Raw genomic sequence first — 8,034 nt, 5'->3', positions numbered from 1 at the left:
AAGGGAGACTTGGATTTCTAGTTCAGGCCACTGTGGATTTTGTTTACAGCTCTCCTTGAGGCTGGATGGTGAGGAGAAAGAAGGGTTCTGGATTAGGCTCGAGCAGCTGGAGGAGACATTGTCGAGGAGACACTGGGTACCCTCTACCTCCTAGAATCTCCTCAGCCACGCCTGTTGACTCCGTCCCCCCTCTGCCTCTGGCCCAGCCTGGCCGGGATTTTTCACTTGCTTTTCCCCCATGACACGGCCGCTTTTCCTTTAACTCTCGGCTTCTATTTAAAAAGCTAATTTGGGAGCTTGTCGATGCTCCCAATTCAGACATTTTAAATAGGAACTGAAAGTCAGGAGCTGCCAGGGCAGTAGGTTTCTTCCTCTTACCACTGACAGGGCTAAAGTGTTGGTTCAGTCACTCTAGCCCCAGTGTGTGTGTGTAGGTGTGTGTGTGTGTGTGTGTGTGTGTGTGTGTGCTGCAAGCTAAGGGTATTATTTCAGGTTATCTTTTCTATTTAAAAACAATGCTCCTATGGAAGAATGCATGCGTGTGTCTGTGTGTCTGTGTCCTTTCCAAGCTGTGCATACATAAGGATTCTTCCCTAGTCCCGACTCTGGCAGAGATTTGAGGAGCTTGTCTCCATGTGGACTGTGAGAGGAAGGAGCAGTATAGCTCAGAGTCTGCTCCCTCTTTGCTGATAGGCCAGGCTGTCGTTGCCTGTGCCGTTTTTTGTTTGTTTGTTTGTTTTGTTTTTTTCTTTCTAACGCCGTTGTACTCAGGCTTGCTCTTTGAAGCTTGCCTGGGTTTCCTAAAGGGTCATTCTTGCCCTCACTTCTTGTGGCTGTCCTACTTCGATTGTTTGTCCCGTGCTGGCCAAGCATTTTGGACTTGGGACTCTTCTGAGGGTTACAAACTTACTACATTGAGAATGCCATCCATGTACCTTGAAGGGGTAAAACACACTTTGAGGTCAGAGTGATTGGGTTTGAACCTGTCTGGCTGTTACCTAGCTGTGGGACCACAGGGAACTTACTTAACCTCTCTGTGCCTTTGCCCCTGCCCCCATCTCTAAAATGTTCAATGATAAAAATTGCGGCTCTTCAGTGACTATCATAGATAACATGCCTGGAATTTGGGTAGTTGTTTGTTGTTTAAGATAGGAAGTATGGAGAAATCTGTCTAGGGAAAAAGTTAGAACTGCCAGATTGTGTGCGGGTGCATGGGCACCTACATTAAACCAGTATGCACATGACAATACAAATGCCAGGCTATAGCCCACCAGGTCAAGCTTACACCATGGGGCTAAGTCCCTAAGCTCCAGAAGAACATAAAGGAACAGAGACAGAGCCATAGGGTTGGGGATGTGGAAAGGTCTCAGCAATCCAGATGATCACAGGTGAGTTTTATGCAGAAGGAATAAGTTCCAAGACCTGTTTGCCCACAGGCTCCAACCTCTCTGCTTCACCCAAGCATTAACCCAAGCACATGTAGGCAAGTTCCAGAAAATGAAGCTGTGGGAAGTGTTCAGCAAGGGTAGCCTCCAGTTCTTCATGCCACTTTTCCTTTTCCTCTTCTCCTCTTCCTCTTCCCCTTCCTCCTCCTCCTCCTCCTCCTTTCTCTTCATCCTCTTCCTCTTCTTCCCCATCTCCTCCTCTGCCTCCTCCTCCCCCTCCTCTTCTTTTTTTCTGGTTCAGTCCCTGCCTCTGACCCCCTTGTCTCACTGTCAGGCAGAGGAACTGATGAATTTGCTATCAGAGTCCATTTCTTTCAGTTCAAAAGAATATTAGCATATGAGGAGGGACACGGGAGACCATAAGCCAGAAGAGGAGCTACAAGCATAATGACATGGGCCCTCTGGGGGATCTTGGGAATCCGTTTGTCTTAGTTACTTTTTTATTGCTGTAATAAAACATCATAATCAAGGAAATTTATAAGAGAAAGTCTTTATTTAATTTGGAGCTCACGGTTTCAGATGGTTAGAGTCCATGTCCATCATGGTAGGGAGCATGGCATCAGATAGGCAGGCATAGTGCTAGAGCAGTAGATGAGGGCTTATATGTTGCCTCATAAGTACAAGGCGAAGAGAGAGGAGGAAAGAAAGGGGGCAAGGGGTAAAGAGGGAGAGAGTGCTAGCTAGCTAACTGGGAATGAAGTGGGCTTTTGAGATCTTAAAGCCCACCCCACAGTGACACACCTTCTCTAACAAGGCCACACTTCCTAATCCTTCCAAACAGTTTCACCAATGGGGACCAAGTATTCAAACATGTGCCTATGTGAGGGTTGGGATGGGGGGGGGTTTCATTCAAACCACCCCATCTAGCCTTGAATGTTAACTCGAAGCCCTAAGTTGACTGCTGGCTATGTATTATGTGCCTTTATGGTAGACATCACCACTCAGAGATACACAAAGGAAGGTAGTTGGTAGAGGGGAACCTCTGCAGCGTTCCCCTTGTTTTTTTGGGTCAGGACTCCGCGTTAGAAACTGCAGCTCAGCCTATTAGGCTAGGATGGCTGGTCAGCAAGCCCCAGGGATCCTCCTATCCCTGCCTCCCCAGAGATGGGATCATATGCACATACTACTGTACCTGTTTTTTTCTGTGGCCATCAGAAGTCCTGACCCTTGTGTGGCAAGCACTCTACTAGCTAGCTGTTCTCAGCTCTGGTGCCTCCTCCTGCATGGACACTGTTTCCAGAGCCATGTCTTGCTCTCCCTTGCTTCTCTGTCCTTTTCCAGGAAGGATTTATACAAACATGTGATGTTAACTTTATTCTCATGCTGAGGATCCTTTCCTGATTCTTTGGTACCAGCTTTCTCTGTTCTTGACCACCCCCACCTCTTGGCTACATTTCACTACCCTCTCCTATTGGACTGTCCCTGTGATGTCATCTGTCTCACTTCTGGACCTACTTGACCTACTTCCACTCTTCTCCCAGAGCCCAGGCTCTGTCCCTTTCTGATGGCTTCTTGCCCCATCACATCTTCAAACCTCTGCACATGCTGTCTCCTCATCCTCCAGAAACTCCCACCACTACTTTCTGTTTTGTTTCCACATTGTTGGGAGATGTGAACACTTATTCACCCTGCCTAGGGGCTGATGTCAGGTCAAGGATTGATTCCACTCAAATCTAGTGAGTTTCTTATACAGGAACGTGGGGAACTCAAAGGAGCTTGGGTGGGGAGTTAGGAACACTGCATCCTTAGAGTTTCCTGCCCAACTTGCACGCAGCTCTACCGAACTGCTTCTTCTCCCAACAGTTGTTCAATGTTTTGCAACCTTGATTTTGGCAGGTGGTGGTAATGGTGGCCATGGTGGTGCATTTGTGCTTGTGAATCTTGAAAGTTGCTGGGTTTCCTGAACCTCTAAGTTTATTAACTTCTTATTCCTATGAGTCTCTCTACTCCTTCCAGGAGAGAGTTTGTCTTAATTCTGAGGAAGTAACTACAAAATACTCTTTTCTTAACTGACTTCAGTCGGTCTCAACCCTTAAATATCAAGCAAAAAGTCTGCACACTAAGTTTTGGTAAAGTCCTTCCTGTATCCCAGATGAACTGATTATTCCCCCTTTGTGGGGTTCTGCAGTCCTTCTTGTGTATCCTAAGGGTAGTTCTTTCCATCTGTACAGGCTTAGTTGTCTGCACGCGATGTCTCTTTCTAGCGTTTATGTGGTAAGGCAAGGTCTCGTTCTCAGCCATCTCTGATTCCTGACACAGTGTAGGGCACATGGGAGATGCTCAGTGCGTCTAGATTATGATTTATTCTAACAGTCACTCCTGTAGTAACCTTGATTATGAGTGTGCAGAGTATGTGATAGATTTGCCATCTGGTCTGTGCCCTTTTTGATGGATCTTGAGCATGGACTTGAAGACACAATGGGGAGAGAAAAAAGACAAGGGTATTCAATTTGGGCTGATGCTAGATGAAAAGAACCCTCATCCTATCCCCTTTCCAGGGAAAGGCTATAGCTTGGGATTCAACTGGTCCTGCCTGTGCAGACTGGGCTAGTGTTTAACCAGACTGGTTTACAGAGAATCCTTTTTTTTTTTCTTTTCTAACCTACAAGATATGAATCACATCCTCAGAACATCACCTCTTTGGAGACAGCCAGGACACAGCCAATTGCAATGTCCCTGTCCATAAAGACAAGTGTGGCTTAAAAACACCAAGACTGAAGGCTGCTGGGTTTGAAGTATAACCTTATGTGAGATCAACAGATCCAGAACAGAGGAGGCTTAGTGGGAGAGCACAGTTTCTGGATATACCAGGCTTCAAGGTTTGACTCTTTTACCAGCTGTATGACTTCCCCTCGCCTGCAAAATTGAGTTTCATTGATGGTATCATATCTTAGGATTCATAAGGATGGTGCCATACTAAGTGGAAACATGCCTCATATGCAATTATAAATGGAAATGTTGGCTGTTAGGATATGGTGGCTGAGTCTAGCCATGATTGAAACCAGTTCTTTGAAACATTCAGCACCATTCTTCAAATGCTGTTCATGAACTTTAGGCAAGTCACCCAAGCTCTGATACGATGAGTGCACACTTGGCCCTCAGAATGCGTGAGATCAGAGTTTACTCCTTAGACATTCCTTCCATTGCCTTCTCTCTCTGTTCTGTGGTACCTTATTTCTTCAACTTCACACTTTAAGGTCTGTTTTCCCTTTAAAAATTGTTACAATTAGTTTTTACTATTTATATATTTATTATATATAACATATTATTTTATTATATATTATGTATCATTTAATTAATATATCTATATAGCACATTACATAATATATAACATATATTGTGTAATATATTCATATATTTCATATAGTATATTTTATGTATATTACATTTTTATATATTATATATAAATTATATATAAATATATATTTTTTTCTCTTCTCTTTTTTGTGTGAATGTATATTTGGACACGTGTGTAGATGTGTGCACCTGTGCATGTGTGTGTAGAGGCTAGAGAAAGATGTGGGGTGTTCTGCTCTATTGCTGTGTGCCTATTTCTCTGAGACGGGTTCTCTTACTGTCTTAGTCAGGGTTTCTATTCCTGCACAAACATCATGACCAAGAAGCAAGCTGGGGAGGAAAATTGAGGAGGAAAGTTATTCAGCTTACATTTCCACACTGCTGTTCAACACCAAAGGAAGTCAGAATTGGGACTCAAGCAGGTCAGGAAGCAGGAACTGTTGCAGAGGCCATGGAGGGATGTTCCATACCGGCTTGCTTCCCCTGGCTTGCCCAGCCTGCTCTCTTATAGAACCCAAGACTACCAGCCCAGGGATGATACCACCCACAGTTAGTCCTCTCCCCTTCATCAGTAATTGAGAAAATGCCTTACAGCTGGATCTCATGGAGGCATTTCCCCAATTGAAGCTCCTTTCTCTGTGATAACTCCAGCTTGTATCAAGTTGACACACAAAACCACCTAGTACACTTACTAAACCTAGAGCTAGGCTGGTAGCCAACGTACCAGCTATCCTCCTGTCCCCACTGTCACTACACTAGGGTTACTGGCTGGCATAGTCACATCCAACTTTTTATGCACTTTCTGGCATCTGAATTCAGGACCTTATGATTGTGCAGCAGATGCTCTTACCAACCGAGCCATCTCTCCAGCCCTTCAAGGGTTCCATTTCCACCCATTCCCTCCATGTCAATAAGAACTGTTAAATCATTAAGACTAACAAGCAAGTGACTGCCTTGTCCAAAGGTACAAAATTTGCATGTAAACTGGACAGAACATGAAGAATGAAGACAGACAATGAAGTAGAATGAATACCATTTCTAGCGTTCACCAAAGTAATGGAAGAAAACATGGGGAGCCCAAGAGATGCTTCCTAACCCCACAGGTTTCTGTCTACTGAACCAAATGATCTGACTCTAAAGAATGAGGTGGGCTGGTTCTGAATACTGAAGCTAGAAAACCAAGTTTCTAGTCTTTGTAGAAAATTATACTAAGGCGATTTGTGCACCATTTGGCAAGCAAACAGACACACTTCATGAGAATCCAACCCCTTCCAGCTCTGCACATCTGTGATGCTTGCAAACAAATGCTGATGCTCTTCAGAGTTCAGAGCCTGGGTTGACTGTCTCCTTGAGTTTGTGGGAGATTCAGCTATAAAATCATTAATTGTTCAGTAAATGGACAAGTATACAGAAACAGATCAGTTATGTCCATACTGCAAGGTTGTGAGATGCTTCAGGCTCTCTGCAAAACTCTTATTAACGTAGATTCTCAAAGCTCTTCAGAAAACCCTTATAGATAAGAAAATTATATCATATGTCCCATGACCCCTCACTAGCATTGAACATTACCAACTCATAACTAATCATGCTTCATCTATATCCTAAAGCCCTTACTCCACAGCTTTGAGTCACGTTCCAGTTGTCATATAATGCCATGAGTAAATAGTTAAGCAACCTCACTTTGTTAACAAAAGCTATCTCTCTAAGGGAGACATTCTTCTTGTCTCCTTCCGTGATACTGAGAATGTTTGCCCAAGATAGTTTGTGCCTGTGTGTGCCACATGTGGTCTTGGGATTTGAAAAAGCTCAGGAATTTCCAGCATTCTGCCTAAAGTCTGTTCTTTTCTTTGGGTGAGAAGGGACACACACACACACACACTGTGCCTGGCAGTGATGTCTGCATGTGCAAGCTTCTTGGTAGCAGTAGGTCTGCGGTGATGAAGCCCAAGCAGAGAGGCTGGAGTCAGTTCAGAATCCAGCTGGGCTCTTGTCTTAGGGTTTCTATTACTGTGATAAACACTATGACCAAAAAACAGCTTGGAAAGGAAAGGATTTGTTTCAGCTTGTAAGTCTCAGGTCACACTCTACTGCTGAGCAAAATTAAGACAGGAACGCAAAGCAGGAACTTGGAGGCAGGTACTAAAGCAGAGGCCATAGAGAAGCGCTGCTTACTGACTTAACTGTCCATAGCTTGTTTAGTCTGCTTTCTTATACAGCCACACCCAGGACCACCCACAGTGGGCTGGGCCCTCCCACATCAATCACTAACTGAGACAATGAAAGTCCTACGGGTTTCCATACGGGCCAATCTTATGGAGACATTTTCTCAGTTGGGATCTTCTTTTCTCATATAACCCTAACGTGTATCAAGTTGGCAAACAAAACAGAAACCACCAATCAAAACAGTTCTTTGTTTCAGATGTGCCACCGCCCTTAACTTTCTTCAAATCTTACATTACTCCTGTTTCACAAGAAGCTGAGACATGAAGCCACACAGTAGTTACCCTTGGCAGCTGCTAGCCAAACTGTTTAATTTTAATAGACACAGATACATTTTCCAGGGTCGCTTGGAAAGTTAGTTTTAACTTTGTGACTAAGTTCTGGTCAAGGTAATGTGTGCCTGTCTCTATCTTGATCCAGTGGCTAAACAAGATTTCAAAGGGCAAAGCAGTAAGAAGAAAGGAGTCTGGATTCCTACATGACAGTCTGGAACATAAAGAGACCCTTCCTAGCCTTACATGGCCTGTAATATGAGCAACAACATAACCTGCTGTGCTAATTGCTGAAATGTGAATGCTGTGCCTTGGAACGATATGTCTACCCTTATCAATACAGTGCTCCAAAGAAACTAGAAACTGTAAGTCCGACCATGCCACTTCCCAGTCTCCCCTACACTTCAGTGCTTTTAGGCACAACACATATGTATCCCTTATGAGAACCTCCCACAGCCTCTGCATCCGATGGAGTTGCCTTTAAGTATCTCATCTCTTAGATGTGTCCTTTCTAGTGTGATAGCCACTAGCCACATGGGACTATTTAAATTAATTGTTAAATTAAATTGATAAAATTGCATGTTTTGTTCCTTAATTGTTGGGGGTCATGCTTCAAGTGTTACATCGACAGGTGGAGTTCATGGTTACTGTTCTGGACCCAGACTGTCCCTCACCAAGGAAACTTAACGTAGGCAGTGCCATTTTATGCAGACACATATTCACACTCTTACCAAGAGCCCCACAGAAAAGCTGGGAGAAGCTGTTGTCTATGCTCTCAAGAGCCCTCCAGTTGCCACATG

At 44.2% G+C, this 8,034-nt stretch overlaps 1 long non-coding RNA gene across 4 annotated transcripts in view; it reads left to right on the top strand.

Moving 5' to 3' along the window:
* The window catches only part of LOC116093566, a 9,545-nt gene extending 1,731 nt beyond the window's left edge, over positions 1 to 7,814 (top strand). For all 4 annotated transcript variants that reach the window (XR_004119749.1, XR_004119748.1, XR_004119747.1 and 1 more), the window contains 2 exons: positions 4,055 to 4,264; positions 7,383 to 7,814. This is a non-coding gene — a long non-coding RNA (uncharacterized LOC116093566). The remainder of the gene's footprint in view (positions 1 to 4,054; positions 4,265 to 7,382) is intronic.
* Positions 7,815 to 8,034: the final 220 nt, after the last annotated feature.

The sequence above is a fragment of the Mastomys coucha genome, unplaced genomic scaffold, assembly GCF_008632895.1.
Source record: "Mastomys coucha isolate ucsf_1 unplaced genomic scaffold, UCSF_Mcou_1 pScaffold16, whole genome shotgun sequence".
In the NCBI taxonomy this organism is placed as follows: domain Eukaryota; kingdom Metazoa; phylum Chordata; class Mammalia; order Rodentia; family Muridae; genus Mastomys; species Mastomys coucha.
Note: the sequence above shows the minus strand (reverse complement) of the source record. Positions and strands in the feature narration are given on the sequence as shown.